General features: G+C 40.7%; 2 long non-coding RNA genes across 5 annotated transcripts in view; one reads left to right on the top strand and one right to left on the bottom strand.

Annotated features, from left to right (window-relative positions):
• Window positions 1-22,217, top strand: part of LOC147830438 (uncharacterized) — a 184,147-nt gene that overhangs the window by 55,973 nt on the left and 105,957 nt on the right. The gene's annotated exons all lie outside the window — the stretch shown is intronic.
• On the bottom strand, window positions 191-12,508 carry LOC147830439 (uncharacterized). 3 transcript variants are annotated; one of them, XR_015452609.1, is made up of 3 exons: window positions 11,168-12,508; window positions 10,460-10,961; window positions 191-6,044 (listed from the first exon to the last, which is right to left on the bottom strand). It is a non-coding gene; the product is annotated as an uncharacterized LOC147830439 (long non-coding RNA). The 3 variants fall into 3 exon arrangements; XR_015452611.1 differs by having other exon boundaries at window positions 192-6,044; window positions 10,844-10,961; XR_015452608.1 differs by lacking the exon at window positions 10,460-10,961 and having other exon boundaries at window positions 192-6,044; window positions 11,168-11,798; window positions 12,005-12,453.

Genomic DNA, 22,217 nt, shown 5'->3' with positions numbered 1-22,217 from the left:
AACGTTATGTATAAGTCTGATAGTTTAAGAAGAAATAATTTTTTTTGGTTTATTAGAATAAATTTATTTTTTCACATACACCATAGCTTATTCATATGTACATGAGACTGGTTGGTTACCTCATGTGATCCAGAGGACCCAGTTTCCTTCATTTTGTGGTTCTACTCATCTCAATGTCTCTGTAGTGCTTATTTATTTATTTATTTATTTATTTATTTATTTATTTATTTATTTATATTTTGCTTAAATTCTTTTGTTGGTACATTTTAGGTATACAATATGCTTACATTTATCATTGGGTGCTTGTACCTGTACAGGATGTATCTTGGTTCTTATTTTTTCTCCATTACCTGTGCACCCTTCACCCCTCCACCCTTCCCTATTTACATAGACTTCGTTTCCATTTTTTTTCTTTTCTCATAATTTTTCCTTTACATTCTTTCCTTTCTGCATCAAGAAGAGACAATTTAAAGAACAAATCTTGCTTAAGAAATTTAAAACTTGATCTGAGCTCTTAGAGATTTTACCATAGTTTTTTCCTAATGATCCATAACTGTGGCCAGCTACTGGTGTAGCTAGAAACTGCCAGAAGGGGTCAGTGACTGGAGCCCCTTTTTATATCTAGCTTTATTATTATTATAGCATTATTCTTTTCTGCTGGGTGTTTAAGACCAAGTTAAAGTGAGACCTGTGTCAATCAGTATGAACTTCTTGCTATCTATCAAGGTCAGTTAAGTCTCCTCAGTCATTACTTTGGAACCATGCATAGAGCTTCTCAGGTCCTCTGTCAGTGTCAGCCATTGGGATGGGTCACAGCCTTGCTTGACCATGTTGCTTTTAGTGAAAGCATGGGAGATATTTTCCTCTTTTTGACTCTCTGTTGACACACTGTACATTTATCTTCTGGTGCCCAGCAATCTCCTTGCTCAGGAGGTTGAGTGATTTACCAAAGATGAAGGATCCTGTAGGAAAGGTTCCTTTGTGTCTTGGATCTTTGTTGACCTTGAGGGGCCAGGGCCAAAATATTGGCTGTCCTCATAGCCCAGTTACCTTTCTAGTTTTGGTCTCCAAACTTTAGTTGTTGAACACCCAGAAGAGAAAATCAGTGACATAAATATTTCAGTAGGAGCAGTGAGCTCAACTATTATAATAGTTAAAACAGCAAGCACTTTTGAAGTATAAAGCACAGTTAGAAGGATGTTTCTTCTTACCAACCATGGTTGTTTTAGTAGTTGAATCCCTACAGAATGTTAACAGACAACAGTTATACATTATATAGAAAAACTTAAGATCAAGAGCTACACATAGTATTTTAGCATGACAATCATGATGACATTTTCTTTGTAACACTTACATGTCCATCTTAGTAGAGAATAGTCTTTCAATCAAACACCTCCATCTGATCACAAGACATTAAATAACATAAAGAAAACTCTTATTTGTTATCCTTTAGTAGGATGCCATCTAAAGAGAACATACATATTGGCCTATAAATGTACCTTATGAGTTCATGATGTTTAATGTCTAATTTTAGTGTGTGGCATTGTTTCAACTGTTCAGTGACTGAACATCCCTAAGTGTGATGACACATATAACATACATCACATAAGTTTTAAGAAAACTATTATTTGACTGGCTATCTCATGCTGGCTTGACATGTACCTCTTATCACAAGTAGTGGAGTGTAAGAGAAAGGCAGATACCTGAATCAAAAAAGATCATTACCATGAACAATATCCTAAGAGATTTGTACACTCAGAAAGCATGAATGTCTACAACATGAAACAACAATAATTATCAGTTACATGAAACCCTTTGTCCCTTAATTTTGTTTTGTACCAAGAACATTTTAAATAAAACTTTGTTTTCCCACAGAAAACTTAGTCCATGACTAATGTATACATATCACAATATGTTTAGCAATGTATTTCCCACAAGGCTATTGAAATTATTGGGGTCCCCTTTGTGAACAAAGGCTGGAATAAATGTTTCTAGGCAGCTGCTTCTTTATTTACCAAAGGGAGTCCTGTCCCATAGTTTTCCTAAGCACAAGAGTCTTTATTTAATTATCTTAACAAATTTTAGATGACCTGTGCAAGCCAGATCATAACAATTACCACATTACTTTTGACCAATAAAAAATTCCCAATATTATATATAGACAACAATATGTACTGTATTTGGATAATCTGGCAACCTGGGGGAAACATGTCTTTAATTATATTTATCTATAAGCCAACTTGAGTTACAGGCAAACATCCTAAAAAATCCAAAATGCCAAAAGAAAAAACCTCAAACTTAACAGCAGTAAGTGTCGTAATAAATTGAACAAACAGGCAGACATACACATAAGACAACTTGTTTATAAACCAGAGTGCACTCAGTTGTACTTGGCCAAGTCAAATTATAATAACCTTTTTATAATTTTTACGTTTATAACTATAAAAAAGACTAGTCAGAATTTTGTAGATCAATTAACAGAGATCTCTTGTAATAAGAATGAAAATCTTGTAAAAGGAATGAAAATCTTCTACACCTGTGAAAGCAAAAACAGTTTTAAGACAAGCCTTATGCTGACAGCTTATCTAATTGCAATACCCAGCTACACAGGCTTCTCATGGTTGCTTTTAGCCAAATATAACTGTTTCCTCTAAAGGGATAGACTGTTACAAGTAATTTTAACTATCTCCAGGGGGTGTCCACTCAGGCAAGGTTTGTATGTAGAAGAGACTAGGTGACACTCTTTGGAGCTAAGTATGAATTCCAAGCAGTGTGGGAGGAAGGCCTGCCGAGGCTCCAACCTGCTGTGCTGCAGATGTCTACCTCTGACAGTTTTTTCCATTTTCAAAAAAAAAAAAGGAAAAGGGATCCCCATCTATCCCTCTTGTTCTCTGCCCAATTTAAGGTGTCCCTTAGACTTTATCTCATCCATTGCTAGTGGTGGCTGACTAGATGTGCAAGGAAGTGACCAGAGCCAGGTTAGCTGTTCTTATCATTCTCTGATTTTACCTGAGGGCTGAAAAACAGATAAATCTGGACTAAAACTATTACATTTATTTCTTGAGAGTTTTAGGATTAAACTCAGACCAGTTTTCTATATGACCCAGAGATAAATGAAGGTCAGCTTTACTCTGGAAGGATTCCAGGGAGGGGAAACTCACCATTCTGAAAGCTTTGTTTTAAAATCCAGCAGCCACAGAAGAGGGAACTCCCTTGAACCAAACTGTTATTTCTCAGGGGCAAGGGCAGGGACATCAGAGAAGGGACAGAAGAGTGCTTTTCAGTATGGCACAAGAACTAAATCTTAACCATCTCAGGTGTAGATGATTAAGATCAGGCGCTTTTTTAGACTGAATCTGTGATCCTTAGCAAAACATGTCTCCAGAGATAAAAGCTGTGATTGACTCTAACTGAATTGCCTAGCAGAAAATCAAACCAATAGTCAAAGAACATGAATGGGTGCTTTTTGTCTCTTGAAAGAGAATGAAAGTGTTCTAACTATATTGTTTAGGGCTTACCCTTTTAATTACTCTGAATGTATAATAACTAATTTATGATTTAAATACCCTAAGGCTGTTGAGAAGGTCCCTGGTGTAGAAACACTCCCAAAGCCATGTCTCACCTTTTATTAACATACAAACTAAAATGGTGTCCTGTGGCAGGCACTTAGCAGTGCTTGTTTGAGCTTCTAGAATGTGATCTGGGAATGAGGTTCCCAGGTGTCTGTCTCTTAGGTTTTTCTATAAGCTGATAGATGGGTCACACACTCTCACTATATCCTGCTGTCTGAAGGCCACAAAAGCCTGTAATTTCCAGGAATCTCCTTAGCTGTTTTAGAGTTTGGGGCTGTGGAAAGGAAAGAATTGGTTTAATTCTTTCTTTCCCCAGTCTTTTTGTTCCCTTGGATATAATAAGGCCTAAATATTTACCACAAACCTGTAAAGTTGTGCCTTACATCTAGAAACATTATAACCCCTGTCTGTTAGAAAATTCAGCAGAGCAGATGTCTTGGCTAGAAAGCTCTTCTGAGGGGGTACATAACAGCATACCTTCTACATATTGCAAGACTGACTTGGAAAAACTTATAGTATTCCTTTTATCAAATCAGGATCTAGGGATGTCCTTATCTTTTTCCTGGTAAATACTTGACAATTTAACCAAAGGGCTTAGTTCTCATCTTTCTTAGACTTTCAAGAATACATACCTGAAAATATCTTCTATTTTCATCTCCTATTTGATTGGCAGGCTGTAAGACCGAAGGCCTTACCAAATGCTCCGAGGAGCTGACTGCAGCAAAGAACACCCAGGGATCCCAGCAGGGCCTCCAAAATGTAAGACTGAGGGCCTTACCAAATGCTCCGAGGAGCTGACTACAGCAAAGAACACCTGGGAAGGAACACACCGGACAAGTTGGAAAGTAAAACAGACCTTAGTCTGGCCAGATGGCATGCCTAAAGCAAAGTAGCTTAGAGAGGTGACTAGCCCAGATTCCGAGGGTCTTTTTATAGGGGGTTGCAGGGGAAGTTAACAGGCAAAATTTATAGAAGAGGAACAAAGGTTAGTGGTCAGCTGACACGTACTAATGGTCAGCAGATGTTTGTAGATTGTTCTATAGATAGCAGTGCCTGGAACATCAGTTTTGAACAAAGAGTTGAGTAATTTACTTTGGGACCTTATGGGTGATACAGATCTTATCTAGTGTCCCTGAACTAACAAGCATCTTTATCTATTTACTCACATTCACAGTTGGGGCTAGGGGAGTTTTATGATTACAGAGTTATGCAGTCCCACATTCCCCACTCATTTTACAACTTAAGTAACCTTATGTATAAACATAGGCATCCATTGTATACAGCAGTATGATAATAGTAAACATATACACACAACTATAATGATGAGAAAAAGTTGTTTTAACCATTGTAGGTTGGGCAACCATTTAGTTAGCCATTTGAACAAGTCCCAGCCATCTTCATTATGTACCCTTTGAGCCAGGTCTTCCAATTGTTTTACCTTTTCTTTGATTTTTGGACTATTGTCAGTAAGATTGAAACAGCACATATTTCTTATTTTCTCACAACCTGGGTGGTGGAAGAGCAACAAATAGCCTATCACTGCCCTATTATCTAAGATTGCCTGCCTCTGTTCTTGTAACTCTTGGTTAATTAATGCCAAGGCTGATGAGGTAGCATTTAACCCTTTGACCACCTTGCATGCTAATTTCCATGCTGCCTTTTCAGCATGGACTCCTATAGAAGGCAAGGCAACAAAAGATGCTATCATAGTTATTACTTCAGCATCTGTCAACAGACCTACATCATCATCACATCCTGGTGCAGTATAGGGTGACCAATGTTTAGTTCTGTTTGGCATAATCAAATCAGTTCTATCTGGTAGAACCACAGCTAGATGACTCAAGCAGCAATGGGTCTTGGTTAAATTGGCTGGGATATAATTGAAAGTTATTCCTTCACGGGTATAAAACCATTCTATTGGCAGGGAGATATGGCAATCATTATACACAATTTTTTGTTTTATATGGCAGGGCATCCCTTCTGACCATTTTATCATCAGACATTTGGTTGTACAATTTTCATACATAGCACATTGGGTATTATTTGACATAATTACCCTGGGTGTATATAATTTGACAGCATTTTTAGATTTATGATATGAGGCATGTCCCCAATACATGATGGAAATTTACATCAACATTTAGACAGAATTCAGACAAATTAAGTGAGTTTGCCAATTGAATCCATACATTTTTTGTGTGATCTAGTCCTCTTGGGGGCAATACTGCCAGTGTCCCAGAGAATATTATCATGAAGGTGAAACATCTCCAACATGCTCCAATCTTAGCTTTTGGTCACCTGGTTGGCTGATAACCTTCCATTTGTCCTTTTTGACTTCCCCAGGGGGGTCTTGTTTTTAGATGGTTGCGATGTATCCAGGCAGAATGTCCAGCCACCTTCACCGTCAAGGGAGTTGACAGGACAACAGGAACTGGTCCCTTCCAATGAGGTTCCAGGGTCTTGGAATCAAACCTGTGAATAAAAACCAAATCTCCTGGCTTATAGGGTAAATGTTCTAAAGGTTTTTCATTGGGACTAGTCATTTCCTTTTGTAATGTCTCATGTAGCTCTGACTGAAGCTGATGAACTGCTTTTAAGGATTTAAGGAGTCGAAGGTGGGAAAACTTTTCCTTTAATTCTACATCTACTAATGGAATGATTGGGGGGAGATCATCCATAAACAATCTGGAAGGGGGACAGATTGAGGGGAGGCTTGGGAGTGCACCTCATTCAGAGGAGGACAAAAGGGAGAAGCTCTACCCAACCTAGTTCAGTCTCCAAGCATAATTTAGTCAGAATCTCCTTTAAAGTTCGATTTGTTCTTTCTACCTGTCCTGAACTTTGAGGCCTATAGGCACAGTGTAGATTCCACTTTATTCCAAGGATATTACTAGTTAATTTAGATATCTTGGCTGTGAAGACTTGACCATTGTCAGACCCCAGAGCTAAGGGCAAACCAAAACGGGAAACTATTTCTGTCAGGAGCTTTTTAACTGTTACTTCAGCTGTCTCCCTCTTAGTGGGGTATGCTTCTACCCATCCTGAAAAGGTATCCACAAAAACTAGCAGGTATTTGTACCCATACACACCAGGATTAATTTCAGTAAAGTCCAATCCCCAATGTTCTCCTGGAGTTAATCCTCTGTGTCGGACCCCGGGGGGCCCAGTTACCTGATTTGAATTTACCTTGAGGCAGGTGGGGCATTGTCTCACCATGTCCTGGGCCTTTTGGGCTAATCCATTGCTGACGAGATGGGGTCGCAGGGCAGCCATCATCCTTTTCTCACTGAGGTGAGTGGACTCATGTAGTTCGCACAACAATGTGTCTGCTACAGCCATGGGGAGCACCACCTTTCCATCCTTAGTCGTCCACCATCCATGTTTTTCTTGAGTCCAGTTCTTCTGTTCACTTTTGCCACCTCTTTATCTGTGTATTCAGGTTTTTCTGGGAGTACTGGCGTGGGTAGCAAAACCATTTGCTTCCCCACTGATTTTTGGGCAGCTTGCTTTGCCACTTGATCAGAAGCATTATTACCAGTTATCTCAGGGCTAGACCCCTTTTGGTGCCCATGGCAATGGATGATGGCAACCTCTCGGGGCATCCAGATGGCTTGTAGCAATGCCAGTATCTCAGTCTTGTTTTTAATTTCCTTTCCTTCAGAGGTCAACAGCCCTCTACTTTGATAAATCTCCCCGTGTACATGGGTGGTGGCAAAAGCATAATGGCTATCAGTGAATATATTTATCCTTTTTTCTTTTCCCAATTCCAGAGCCTTAGTCAAAGCAATCAGCTCAGCCCTCTGTGCTGATGTCCCTTGAGGTAGCCCCTGCTCCCATTCCACCTGTTGGTCCTGGTTGACCACCACCACTCCAGCATACCATACACCATCACAAACAAAACTGCACCCATCAGTATAGAACATTATCTCTGCATGAGGGAGGGCCTGGTCCGTCAAGTCCAGACGTCCTCCCCTCAAGTTTTCAAGAGTCTTGAGGAAATCATGGATGGGCATTTGTTTGTCAGATCCTGGGAATAGAGTAGCAGGATTGAGGCTAGTGGTGGTGACAACTTAATGTGTGGCTGTTCTAACAAGAGTCCTTGATATTGTAACAGTCTGGCATTAGACAGCCATTTGCTAGGTGAGCTATTCAACAAGGGCTCAATGGCATGGGGAGTGATCAAAGTCAAGTCCTGTCCAAAGGTCAATTTGTCAGCCTCTTGGGTTAAAGCAGCTGCTGCTGCTACTGCTCTCAGACAAGTAGGCCACCCTCAGGCCACTGGGTCAAGCTTCTTTGAGAGGTATGCCATGGGTCACTTCCATGGCCCCAAAAGCTGAGTAATCACTCCTTTGGCTACCCCATTTTTCTCTGCTACATACAGAGTGAAGGACTTGTTTAAGTCTGGCAATGCCAGGGCTGGTGCCAATGTAAGCAGAGTCTTAAGCAATTGAAATGCCTGCTGGCAAGCGTCGGTCCATTTAAGGGGCATATTTCCTCCCACAGTGGCTTCATGCAGGGGTTTTGCAATCTCAGCAAAGCCAGGAATCCAAATTCTGCAATAGCCAACTGCCCCTAGGAATTCTTGCACCTGTTTCTTTGAGCTTGGCTCCAGAATCTGGAGAATTGTGGATACCCTTGATTCTGCCAGCCTCCTCTTTCCCTTTTCAAGAATATAAACCAAGTAGGTTACCTTGGTCCAGCACAGCTGAGCTTTCTTCCAAGACACCCGATATGATATCCCAGTTCCTGGAGGGCTTTCAGGAGGCCCTTGGTGGCTGCAATGCATTCTTTATCAGTTCAAGTCGCCACCAGGAGGTCATCGACATACTGAAGAATAGTCCCCTGGGGAAACACTTTTCTTACCTCTTGTAAATCTTTGCTGAGAGCTTCCCTGAATAGAGTGGGGGAGTTTTGAATCCCTGTGGCAACCGGGTCCATGTCAGTTGTCTGGTAGTCCCGGTGTCTGTGTCAGTCCATTCGAAGGCAAAGAGGGGCTGGCTCACTGGTGCTACAGGCAGGGTGAAAAATGCATCTTTGAGGTCTAATACTGAGTACCACACATGAGCAGGAGGGATGAGACTCAACAGAGTATAGGGGTTTGGTACCGTTGGGTGGACGGTCTCCACCTGGCTGTTTACCTCCCGCAAATCCTGTACCAGTCTGAAGTTTGAGGTGCCGGTCTTTTTCATGGGAAGCAAGGGTGTATTCCAGGCTTACTGGCAAGGGATCAAGATGTCAGCTTCCTGGAGTCGGTGGATGTGTTTGGAGATCCCCACCTTGGCCTCGTCAATCTTCTTTATCTATTAGAAGAACTCCATCTCTTTCTTTCTTAGTCTCCTTCTCTCTCTTTCTTTTCAACTTCTCACAATCCCTTTTATAATGGTCCTTCTCTTTGCAATATGCTCATTGATCCTTCTCTAACAAGGGCTATACTTTACTTTTATCCTCTTTTTTATTTTCTCTGTATTCCTTTCGGATAAAACCTCCATCTGCTGAAGCTGCAATGTTCGCCTTTCCTACCTTTTTAGCCATTCTGTCATCAAAAGGATCCCAGTTATTAAACACCTTTATTGCCATGCTCATCAATTTTTCCCTATTTTCTCCATCAAATCCCTCTATCTGCTGCAATTTCTTCCTAATATCTGGGGCTGACTGAGTGACAAAAGCCAATTTAATTGCCTGTTGATTTGCAGGGGCATCTGGGTCAATTGGAGTATACATATAGTATGCTTCCAACAGATGCTCCAGAAAGGCAGAAGGGGATTCCTCAGGTCCTTGGAGGACCTCGTTTACCTTGCACAAATTGGTAGGCTTTCGAGTGGCTCCCCTCAAGCCAGCTAGGAGATGCTGACGGTAGTTTTGGAGAGCTTCTCTCCCGCCCAAGGAATTAACTTGCCATGGGGGATGGGTGGATGAAAGTTGTGCCTCAACACAGGCCCACTGTTGCTCATCAAGTGGGTCCTCTGTTCCTCCCAGCAATGATTTTATGGCTTGTCCTTGGATCCTCTCTCTCTCCTTGGAGATGAAAAGGGCTTGAAGGAGTTATTGACAATCATCCCAGGTAGGGTCATGAGTATGAAAAACAGATTCTAGGAGGGAGATCAAAGCCTGGGGCTTTTCTGAAAAAGGGGGATTTTGATGTTTCCAATTGTACAAGTCACTGGTAGAAAAAGGGATATAGACATAATGACCCTGCTTTATTTCCTGAAGAGGTAAAAGAGGTACCATACCAGCCCCTTCAGTGGGAGCCCCACTGGGACCATAAGCAGCCCCTGTTCTCCTGTGGGAGGGGGAGCGCACAGAATCTGGAGATTTTTTTCTTCTTTGGGAAGAGGAGGGTAGAAAGGGTTTTGAGATCTGGGGCCGGCTTTATCAGAGGAGGAGGAAGGCTCCACATAGGGTGGAGGTCTTATGAAGGGATCTAAGGGATCAGGATCTTGTGAGAGCACTGACCTGGGAGCCCGAGTTTTGATCTCTCGGGGTCCCCTTGGTGCCATAACCAGAATGCGAGTGTCTGTCCTCAGGGAACAGTGCTGCAGCCAAGCCAGAGGCTCTTCACAAGCCTGGACCCAAATATTTATATAAGGAAATTGGTCAGGGTGGCTGGGGCGACTGGTGACTTTTCCCCATACAGCCTGACAGTGGCTTGGCTCAAAGGAGCCCTTGGCTGGCCATCCAACTCCAAAGGCTGGCCATTCCAATTGACACAGGGAGCAAAGTTTTCCATGAGAGAATTTAACCCCATATTCATCCTCCTGTTCAGGGGAAAAAGCCAATTTAAAATTGTAAGACCGAGGGCCCTACCAAATGCTCTGAGAAGCTGACTGCAGCAAAGAACACCCAGGGATCCCAGCAGGGCCTCCAAAATGTAAGACTGAGGGCCTTACCAAATGCACTGAGGAGCTGACTGTAGCAAAGAACACCCGGGAAGGAACACACTGGACAAGTTGGAAAGTAAAACAGACCTTAGTCTGGCCAGACGGCACTCCCAAAGCAAAGTAGCTTAGAGAGGCGACTAGCCCAGAGTCAAAGGCTCTTTTTATAGGGGGTTGCAGGGGAAGTTAACAGGCGAAATTTACAGAAGAGGAACAAAGGTTAGTGGTCAGTTGACACATACTGATGCTCAGCAGATGTTTGTAGATTGTTCTATAGATAGCAGTGCCTGGAACATCAGTTTTGAACAAAGAGTTGAGTAATTTACTTTGGGACCTTATGGGTGATACAGATCTTATCTAGTGTCCCTGAACTAACAAGCATCTTTATTTACTCACATTCAATCACAGTTGAGGCTAGGGGAGTTTTATGATTACAGAGTTATGCAGTCCCACAAAATTAGTGAGAAAACAATCCAATGGGGTATTCTTGGAGCAGGATCCTCTCATCTCTGCCCTGATGGTTTGGAAAGAAATACAAAATTAAGCACACAATGGACAGGACACTAACATACGAATGACAAGATGAACAAGCTCCACAACAGAAATGAAATTAAATCTTCCCTTGTTCCTCGTCAGGAACCTTGGGGTCAGGGGAGGCTTACAGGCCCATCAGCCACCTCACTCCTGACAACAAACGGTTATAACTGGCCAAAAACTTACCTCCAGAGGTTTTCTGAGGTCTGTGCCTGAGAGTCTCCTGCTGGATCCTGCCACAGAGTCTTAGCTGAACAGGGGTTCCTGCCTGGGGATCTTGCTGGGGCCTCCAAAATGTAAGACTGAGGGCCTTACCAAATGCTCCGAGGAGCTGACTACAGTGAAGAACACCTGGGAAGGAACACACCGGACAAGTTGGAAAGCAAAACAGACCTTAGTCTGGCCAGACAGCACGCCAAAAGCAAAGTAGCTTAGAGAGGCGACTAGCCCAGATTCCGAGGGTCTTTTTATAGGGGGTTGCAGGGGAAGTTAACAGGCGAAATTTACAGAAGAGGAACAAAGGTTAGTGGTCAGTTGACACATACTGATGCTCAGCAGATGTTTGTAGATTGTTCTATAGATAGCAGTGCCTGGAACATCAGTTTTGAACAAAGAGTTGAGTAATTTACTTTGGGACCTTATGGGTGATACAGATCTTATCTAGTGTCCCTGAACTAACAAGCATCTTTATTTACTCACATTCAATCACAGTTGAGGCTAGGGGAGTTTTATGATTACAGAGTTATGCAGTCCCACAAAATTAGTGAGAAAACAATCCAATGGGGTATTCTTGGAGCAGGATCCTCTCATCTCTGCCCTGATGGTTTGGAAAGAAATACAAAATTAAGCACACAATGGACAGGACACTAACATACGAATGACAAGATGAACAAGCTCCACAACAGAAATGAAATTAAATCTTCCCTTGTTCCTCGTCAGGAACCTTGGGGTCAGGGGAGGCTTACAGGCCCATCAGCCACCTCACTCCTGACAACAAACGGTTATAACTGGCCAAAAACTTACCTCCAGAGGTTTTCTGAGGTCTGTGCCTGAGAGTCTCCTGCTGGATCCTGCCACAGAGTCTTAGCTGAACAGGGGTTCCTGCCTGGGGATCTTGCTGGGGCCTCCAAAATGTAAGACTGAGGGCCTTACCAAATGCTCCGAGGAGCTGACTACAGTGAAGAACACCTGGGAAGGAACACACCGGACAAGTTGGAAAGCAAAACAGACCTTAGTCTGGCCAGACAGCACGCCAAAAGCAAAGTAGCTTAGAGAGGCGACTAGCCCAGATTCCGAGGGTCTTTTTATAGGGGGTTGCAGGGGAAGTTAACAGGCGAAATTTACAGAAGAGGAACAAAGGTTAGTGGTCAGCTGACATGTACTGATGGTCAGCAGATGTTTGTAGATTGTTCTATAGATAGCAGTGTCTGGAACATCAGTTTCGAACAAAGAGTTGAATAATTTACTTTGTGACCTTATGGGTGATACAGATCTTATCTAGTGTCCCAGAACTAACAAGCATCTTTATCTATTTACTCATATTCACAGTTGGGGCTAGGGGAGTTTTATGATTACAGAGTTATGCAGTCCCACAAGGCCAGTGGGGGCCTTGTGTAGGAACTGCTTGTGTTCCAGTAGGAACCAGTTATTGCTCTGGCTGTCTCTAGCTTCCAAAATTAAGATAATATTTATCTCTACATGTAGTAGCAGTTTGTAATACTACTTGTCTCTCATTAGAAATCAATGTTTGATTTAAGAGCAACATTACATCTTTCTAGTCTAGTCCATAGGTCTGAGAAAATTGTCCAAAGACCTCAATGTTCATATCAGGATCATCTGAAAACTTTTTTAGGTCTCATTTGATCTGTCTTACATCACTGAGAGAAAAAGACACATGAACACAGGTAGGCCCATAATTGCCATTTACTTCCTGCAAGGTATCTTGTCTTTGAGGGACTAAACATCTTAGCTAAGGATGTATATAGCCTCATAGAGATTAATTATGGCTGGCCTAGATATTCCACCCTCAGCACCTGGTGGTTAGGGTGAGGAGTAGCCTCAGGCTTAGAGGTACTGAATGCCTTAAGGGTGAGATGTCTCCTTTTTTATGGCCCACATTTACATTTGAACATAAGCAAGAATTACTTCTTTTTTTTAAATTAAATTCTTTTATTGGTACATTGTAGGTATACAACACAATTACATTTCTCATTGGAAACTGTACCTTTACATAATGCATCTTGGTTCTTATTTTTTCCCCATTCCTAGCCCTCTCTTCACCCTTCCCTATTTACAAAGACTTTATTTCCATTTTTTCCATTTCTCATCATTTTTCCTTCCTCTTCTTTCCTTTCCCCTGCCCCTCCCACTACCCCTACCCCTTTGGACCTTTTTTTCCTATTTTACATTATTGATTATTCATTCTAATCATTGGTACATTTTAGGTATACAATATAATGACATTCATCATTGGAAATTTGCACCTTTACATAGTCTCTCTTAGTTCTTATTTTTCACCCTTGCCCAGCCCTCCCTTCAACCCCTCCAGTCCTCCCTATTGACAAAGAATTTGTTCCTATTTTTCCATTTTCTCATATTAATCCCATTCCCTTCTATCCTTTCCCCTAGCCCTCCCACTTCCTTCCCCTTTGCCCCTTTTCTTCCTATTTCACATTACCTATTAAACATTTAGTCCTTATTTACACTTTCAGTTTCTCACACTAGAGAAACTATTTGGTATTTATTCATGTGTGTCCTATTTATTTCACTTAAGAGTATCACCTCAGTGTGCATCCACTTAGCTATAAATGTCTCTAATTTCTCATTTTTTATGGCTGAGTAGTACTCCATTTAATTCTTAATGTAAAGAAATGTAAGACCGAGGGCCTTGCCAAATGCTCCAGGAGCTGACTGCAGTGAAGAACACCCAGGAAGGAACACACTCTCCAAGTTGGAAAATAAAACAGACCTTTATTAGTCTGGCAAGATGGTGTGAGACTCCATTTTGCTAAAATGCACCACTCCCCTAGTCTCTCACAAATTAATGGTTAAAATGTGCTTGCTTTGGGACAAAAGATACAATCTGTAATGAAGCAAAGTTCCTGAGTTAATTACTCAGCCATCTGTTTGCCCAGGAAATGAACGTTCTGGGTCCACTATCTATAGAACAATCTGTCAATGTGCTGACCATCAGTACATGACAGTTGACCACTAACCTTTGTCCCTCTTTTCCCCCATAAAACCTACATGTGACTGCCCCTCAAACCCCCGATGGGCCTAGTCAATCAGAAATATACACTTCATGCTTGCAAAATGCCAACCAATCATGTAACTGCTAAGTGGAAAATCCCCAAACCTTGCTGTAGCCACAATAAAAACCCAGCTAATTTGAAATTTGGGGCTCTCAATTCTGATCCGCTGTGTTGGTGATGGTTGCAAGCCCCTGCTTGAGCTTGAATAAATGACCCTCATGTGCTTACATCAGGATTGGCTTCCTGGTGGTCTTTGGGACTACGCGATCTGGGCATAACAATGGCACTCCCAAAGCAAAGTAGCTTAGAGAGGCAACTGGCTCAGAGGCCTAGGCTGTTCTTTTAGGGGGTTGAGGGGGAAGTTAACATATAGAATTAAAGAAAAGGGACAAAGGTTAGTGGTCGACTGTCACGTATTGATGGTCAGCAGACATTTGCAGATTGTTCTATAGATTGTGGTGTCCGGAACATCAGTTCCAGGCAAACAAGGAGTTGAGTAGTTTACTTTGGGGCTTTAGGTCTGTTACAGATTTTATCTAGTGTCCCAAAACTAACAAGCATCTTTATCCATTAACTCATATTCAATCACAATTGGGGCTAGGGGGTTTTATGATTACAGAGTTATGCAGTCCCACAGAAAATCTCAACATAAGAGGATTTTGACCATTTCCTCTCTTTTGCAGTATAATTGTAATTGTGAGATAGTATCATAGTACTTTTCTCTGTTTACTTGGCTTTCGGAGGTAGGTGCACCATGCACAGGTGTAGAGAAATACTAAATTGCTCTTTAATACTTTCCAAAGGAGTAAGATGTTCAGATATGGAGCTCCTAATCTGAAAAAAGAGAAACAAATAAGGCATCCCATAAGTCTCTGCCTGATTTCTGTGCCCTCTAGGGCATCCCCAGGGCATCCCCCAAAGTTTATACCACTCCAGGGTAGATAGCTACCATCTGGAGAGAGAACCAGAAAATAAAACCAGACTAGACTATCTACCCTTTACCAGTGCAATCTTATCTTCCTCAGGGAACTCACATCCTTACTCCAGTAGGTACTATTAAAGCACAAGTTACAATTGACTTCAGCCATAACAATGATGTTTAGAGAAGGAAGTACTGCTAGCAAACCAAAAGGTTTAAACAATTGCTTTTTGGTTCCTTGAAAGAGAGAGGAAAATAGGTCACCAGTCAAATTAGGGCACTTTTCCTGCTAAAGAGATCACCTCCAGAGATGGTAAATCAGAGATTCTACCCTGGGCCCTAGGGCAGAGAGAGCGCTGAGACATTTCTGTTTTCTATCCAGTCATTTAGGCAAGTTTTATTAGCAGCAAGACAAAGCTACTCCTTTAAGGTCATTTAAAATTCCTTAAATATTTGAAACTCTTAGGTCTTCCTAGTGGTCATAATCTACATAGTAAAGGTGCTTTTATCAACTTCCTATGGATGCATGAATGAAGAGAAAGGCAGGCTAAAATAGCCCCATATTCTAATTAGCATGTAAAAACACAAATGCAAGTTACTGATTGTTATTTTCTCTAGTGTAAGACAAAACAGTTGTTTCCAGTTGCCTTAGTCTGACTTTCTGGAAGAAGGTGCAGTCTGACTACATATGAACTCCCAACAAGTTGGAGAAAAATTTAAGAGCAGTTTTTAACTCACTAGCACAGGGAATAAAATAAAGCTCAAGCTGGTTAAACATTCAAAAATCATCATATAGCATTGTATAAGTCCACAGTCAATGTTCCAAAGTCCATAACCTATCAGCAAAGGTATTTTTTCCCATACACACATAAATGATGAAGACCATGTCTAGGGGGATGAAAAGGTTCAGGTAGCTTTTATTCTGTCAAAGATTTGTTTTGTACATTTGTCTAGAGGTCTGTCTTATTAGTAGTAGAGAAACAGTCCAAACTTGTAGCTAAACGCTTAACAGAGGCTTAAGAAAGGGATCTGATGGCATCATTTCAGATCACTCCAAGACAGAGGATATCTGATGATCACAAGAGTTCCCCTTTCACCTCACTGAGGAGTCCAGATAGGGACAAGATGTGGAGATTTTCTTCTGATTACCCAGACAGCTGTCCAGAGCTAGTTTCTTCTGAGGGACCTTTAGGTATCTGCCAGTGCATAGCCCTGGCCATGACCCCTCTGTTGTCACCTCATCTTCCAATAGTTCCCTGCAGTCAGAGATCTGTCCCCAAAAGGAACCCAACTGCCTATCTGATCAACATTCCACCCCCATTGGTGTCAATGAGAGTGAGGATTCACCAGAGGGCAACTGGAGAAACCTGTCCTCTGCTTTAAGAGTGGCAGCTGCCCTAAAGGAAATTACTAGCTGGCAGAGTAACCACCATTTGGCATTTTATAAGGGACAGATAAAAGCCTGAACTGTCTTTATTTGAGACAATTTCATGAGACCCATTTCATAACATTTTTAAGCAACTAAGTCCAAATGCAACATATACAAAACAAGAATAAAAAGTAATTTTAACAAAAGACAATGCATAAGAAAAAGAAGAAATTTGCAAACATTAAAAACACACAGCTTAAAATTAAGACACTTTTGAAACAAAAGCTGAAACAAAGGCCAGAATTTATGAAACAAAAACCAGAATCTGTGAAACAAATAGCAAGAGCCTATGAAACAAAAGTTGCAATCTGTGAAGCAAAAAAACCCCCAAAGTTAGAACCTATAGAACAAAAGCAAACTCTTACCTCCAACCAGTAATCTTGGTGGAAAACCTCCAAAATGATACAGGGGGGAGAGTTGCAACTCCAAAACCTGCTAGATATCTGAAAAATGCGAGTTTGGGCTCTCCAAAATTGAAGAATGAACTCCAGGAACAATGGAGGTTACGAGTAGGAAAAATTTATTGGAAGAAAGAAAGCTTCTGCCTAAGAGAGACAGAAGGGGGACAGAAAAGTGGGTTGCCCCACATAATCTATCTTAAAATAAAATTAGGGCCTCATTTGAGAGGGTGGTACAAAATAGTCAAGTTGTTCTCTTGAACTTTATGTCTAGCCGTGTAATATTTGTGTCTTTAACTGTCGGCTGTCTCCAACACTTGCTGAGCCAATTGACCTCCAAACTAGGAACTGTATCAGTCTGTTTTCTCTCTGGCTGAGCCACCTCAGGATTTATAGGTTACTCTGCACTGTAATTGTACTACCTAGAATTAAATTTCAGCTATGTGCCCAAGTCAACTCACTCTGGTTTGTGTGGAAATAATAAACCTTTAAGTGAATTTGTCATGAACTTTAAGAATATCTGGGATCTTATTCTCTTTCTTATCCTTTTCTCAACTCTTCTTGCTTTTTTATCATCCCTCTTTTCCCTTCTTTCTCTTTTCAGTTCTAGTTTCTCTTCTGTATTTTTTTTTCCCTCCTGCCCTTTCTGTGTTATCCATATGTGGGACACATGTATTATTGCAGAATTATATAGAGATGGAATCATGACCATTTCTATACTAATTTCCAATGGTGTCCATAACAAATTACCACATACTTCATAGCTTCAGATAATACACATTTATTTTCCTGTACTTCTGGAGGTCAGAAGTTTGAAGATCCAGCTTCCAGAGCTTCCTTCCTGCATCTTTTGGCCTCTTTCAAGCCAGGAAAAAACAGCATCTTCAAATCTCTGTCCTGCTGCAGTCATGGTCTTCTCTCTTCTGTGTCAATTTTCCCTCTGCCTCCCTCTTGAGATCAATTTAGGGACCACTCAGACAACCTAAGTTAACATATCCCCTTTACCATCCTGACTAATTCACACCTGCAAATTCCCCTTTACCATATAAATTAACATGATAGGTTCTAGGAATTAGGACTTGAATATATTTGGGATTTGTTATTCAATCTACCTCAGCTCCCTAATTGTGTCTTTGGGTAATTTACTGAATCTCTCTAAATTTCAGTTTCCTACCTAATAGTGTTACTGTGAGGATGTAATGAGACAATGCTGATAAAGTATTTAGCATAGTGCCTGGCAACAGATAGGACTACTTTAAATTAAAATAATTTAATGTGCTAATAACTGCTGTTTTTACTACTAAATATAATAATCTTAAACACCACCTAATTCTTTATCTCCCATTAATCTTTATGGTTGAATGCAGCTTCTGTCCTCACTACTCTAGCAAAGCACTTATTGCAAGGTCAAGAGTCTGCTATAGCCAGTCATGTTGAAAGACCAATTCTTGAGCTCCTTTTTACATCATCCAGTTCACATTGAAATTGTCTCCTGATTTTGTTTCTGCTATATCATATTTTCTGATTCTCTTTCTTTCCCAATGAATATTTCTCCTGTTTCTTTTGCCATCTCATCCCTCTCTATCATTCACTGCAAAACTTGAGTGTTTCTCAGGACTCTATTTTTATTGTTCTTTTGCTTCTCTACTCAAGCATGGAGTAGCCTGGCTTGTTTGATAACCTTACAGGAGACAGTGGGACAGGAATATAGATGGCAGGAGCAGGAGCAGCTTGTGACATAGCTGGAGCTGTGGTCTGGCCCATATTTTACAGTGATCTGAAAATCTTTCTAATAAGGCTTTTTGACATCATTCTTAAGCATAATGGGATGCTGTGTTAGGCTTTGACATAGGTGTGCTAATGGGCATCTTAGTTTGGCTGCTATAATAAGGTATGGTAGACTAGGTGCCATATAAGACCTAGTCACCCTTCTATGACCTTATCTCCCAATACCATCAAATTCCACTCAGGGTTTAGATTTTAACATATGAATTGTGGGGGTGTAAATATTCAGTAGTTGTGTTGTGGTGGTATTGTTAGTGAAGGCTCCTCTGAGTTCTTTCCTCTCCAAAAATCTTCAACTGATGACCTCCTTTCTGAAAGTTGCTGAACCCTCCAGTATGTTAATACTGCCTTATAGTTCTAGGCTTGGATAAAAGGACAGGAAAGAAACAACCAGGAGTGGTAGAAACCTTATTCCCTATGTATAGTAAAGATATGTTTCCAATGAATTGTAGCTGTGATTTGACTTATGCAGGGCAACTGTGCTCTTGTGTGAGAGGGGCTCCAGCTGTGGTTGGTGTTAGAGTCAGCTTCAGCATGGGCTCCTACTCAAGGGACCATATGTATATGCAGCAAGGCCAAAGTGCCTTCACCAAAACCTACACAGAACCAACACTTGCTTACTCCTTTCAGGAGTGGAGACTGACAAGCAGTCACTGTTTAAGAGAGCTACAGCAAGAAGCCAGAGAAAGAATAGTGGACCTATAATCAGGTATTGGGGTGACTCCAGTGGTCAGATGTCTTCCTGCCTCCTCTTACAACCCTGCAAGCTCAGATGGAGGTGCTGTCTCTGGAGACCACACACCTTCCTCCTTGCCCTCAAACATTCCACTTCCAGTCAGTAGCACATCCTGCTTTTTTGGAGAAGAGACAAATTTGAACAAGATAGGAGACAATCCTAACCCAAATTGGCAGAAATAGAGCAATATGCCTTCCTTTGGGCAGGGGAAAAACAATCTTCAGAAGAGGAGGATAATGCTATCTGTGGGGTTTTATTTATTTATTTATTTATTTATTTATTTATTTATTTATTTATTTATTGGTGCTGGGGATTGAACTCAGATCCTTGCACTTGTGCAGCAAGCGGTGAAACCACTGAGCTAAATCCCCAGCCCTGGGGTTTAAAATTATACACCTTCACCTGATGCAGAGCATTTTCATGTAGACTTAGAGAAGGGGAATGAGAGGATGAGGAGGGGTCTGGGCAGTGGTACCTACAGCCCAACCAAGGATAAGCCGCAGCAGGGGAAATGGAGACCCAGGGGCTGTACTGCGGAAGAGACAAGGATGGTAGCTAAATCAGAAAGACAGCTTGGAAATGGAATATCTGTGTTCTGTCTGAAAGAGGGGCTCCAGGAAGAGGTTGTGGGGTGTCACTGACAAAGCAGTCTCTGCATAATTTTGCCATGGTTCTCAGGGGAGTGTCATGGGCAGAATCCAAACTGCTTCTGATTTTGGCAGGGAATCATGACATTAATGCTATGGAATTTGTTTTTCTCTGTGGAAAAATAAAAAAACCCTCTGATTAACTACCCTAAGAGAGGTGAAATCTGCATGCTTGCAGACCTGTGGTTGGAAAATTGCATATAATTCTGATATTACTGTCTGCTACCAAAATACCTCAGCTGACAAGATCAGAGCTACTGTCATCCTTTTACATTTAATTTTAATTTACACAAAATAATGTTCTTCCTGCTCCATTTCTTCCAATTCTTTTCTTCTCATCCCCTGTTCATTTTTTCTTATCACATCAAAGTTCTCCTTTCAGCAATGTCATCTTCTCTTGCTGTAATGTGCTTTACCTTTACAAGTCTTGTAACTGCATTATTTCTATTTCATGTTTATGTCTTCTGCAGGTACACTTTTGCATAGTAGAATTAAACTCAGAAAAAAATTAGACTGAATAATAGAGTCTTTCACTTTGGTTAACAAACATTTTGGCTGACATGCCTTGGTTTTGAAAACTTTCATTTTTCAATTTAATTTAGAAATTTAAAGGGCTCTGGAAAGGTCACAAATCTTTCCTTTTCCATTTCATTTTTATTTCCTTTTTTCCTCTTCCATGCTTCTACAACATACAACATACCTGTAACATGGAAAAGTTAATTTTGGGCTGTTTTTTTGGGGTGGTCATGTTTGTATATTTTGTACAGTAAATTTATACTTTTCTTTTAAAAAATGTGTATTGTGATTACACAACCTTGCATTGGGGATTAAATTTAGCATAAGATCAGTTACTCAACTTCAGGTAATTACATAAATCTCTGAGATGGAGATTTACATTTTTAAAAGTTCAACTGTTTTGCAATTAGTAGACACCATTTTCAGAGTCTGCATACTAACCTGATAAATCATAAACATTTCTAATTTAGTAATTCTTTATGATTTTATATGCTTATCAATGAGCTACCTATTTTATCATTATTTATTGCTTTCATATTTGTTCTGCTTCATAATACAGAAATACTCAGTGCTCTAATTCCTTCTTTCTGATAAGTTCAGGTCAGCTTTGTCATTCATCTCAACTCTGACTTCTTACCAAAGGTCACCAAGTTCATAATATCACGTGTTGAATGTTCTAAGACACCTTTGCTAATTTTCCCCCTAAGAGATAATGACTACTATTTCTTTGAATGTTTGCTTACATTTTAGAAAAAGAACTAATTATTTTTTATTTAACAAGGAGTATCTTGTGCCTGATGTAGCTGGATTTCTGTGAAAATGTGTAAGTGCTAGTGAGGAGATCATTTTCTCCCACAAAATGTAATTTCAAAAGCAATTTAAATGGAACATAAAGAAATACTCATGAATATGGTTGTTTTTATAGCGAATGCAGATGTCTTACCTCCAGTACTAATATTGCTGAATGCTTTAGATTTAGCAGATTCTCAGTAAATGTTTCATGATTTTTATCAGTTTTCTAACCCTGACTTTTAGGCTGACTTTTGGAAGATTTACGGAGTTTTGAAATGTATGTGTATATGTAGATATGGACATTATATTTTCTAAGAAAATATCATGGGCAGCAAACTTGATAATGGCGTGTGGGTGTGGCTTGACAAGACTATAGTTCCATTAGCATTCCTTCCCTACTGTAGAAAGGGAACCATTTTTGTGCCCTGGCTTGGAATCCTCTCTTCAGTTTCTGAAAAAGCTTTGCTTCTTTCTTTCGGGCATGCTTTGCTGCACCATTGGAAGTTTTGTGACAATTATAAATTCACTTTTCTGTTTTCTGCATTACAGACTCTACTTCAGTAAACTTGGCTGCAATTTTTTTTTTTTTTTGGTACCGGGGATCTAACTCGCGTCCTCAAGCTTGCGAGGCAGGCGGTGGCACCACTGAGCTAAATCTCCGGCCCATGCAATTTTATTTTTTATGTCATAAATCCTGTGTATATTATCCATTCCAGAAGAAATGTTTGTAACATAACAATTTTTCCATGTTACTGACTTTGGC

This window comes from Heterocephalus glaber, unplaced genomic scaffold, assembly GCF_053883595.1.
Source record: "Heterocephalus glaber isolate CG9 unplaced genomic scaffold, H.glaber_assembly_v1.0 deba00000122, whole genome shotgun sequence".
Taxonomy (NCBI): Eukaryota; Metazoa; Chordata; class Mammalia; order Rodentia; family Bathyergidae; genus Heterocephalus; species Heterocephalus glaber.
The sequence above is the reverse complement of the archived record's forward strand: the minus strand, read 5'-3'. Positions and strand labels throughout refer to the sequence as shown.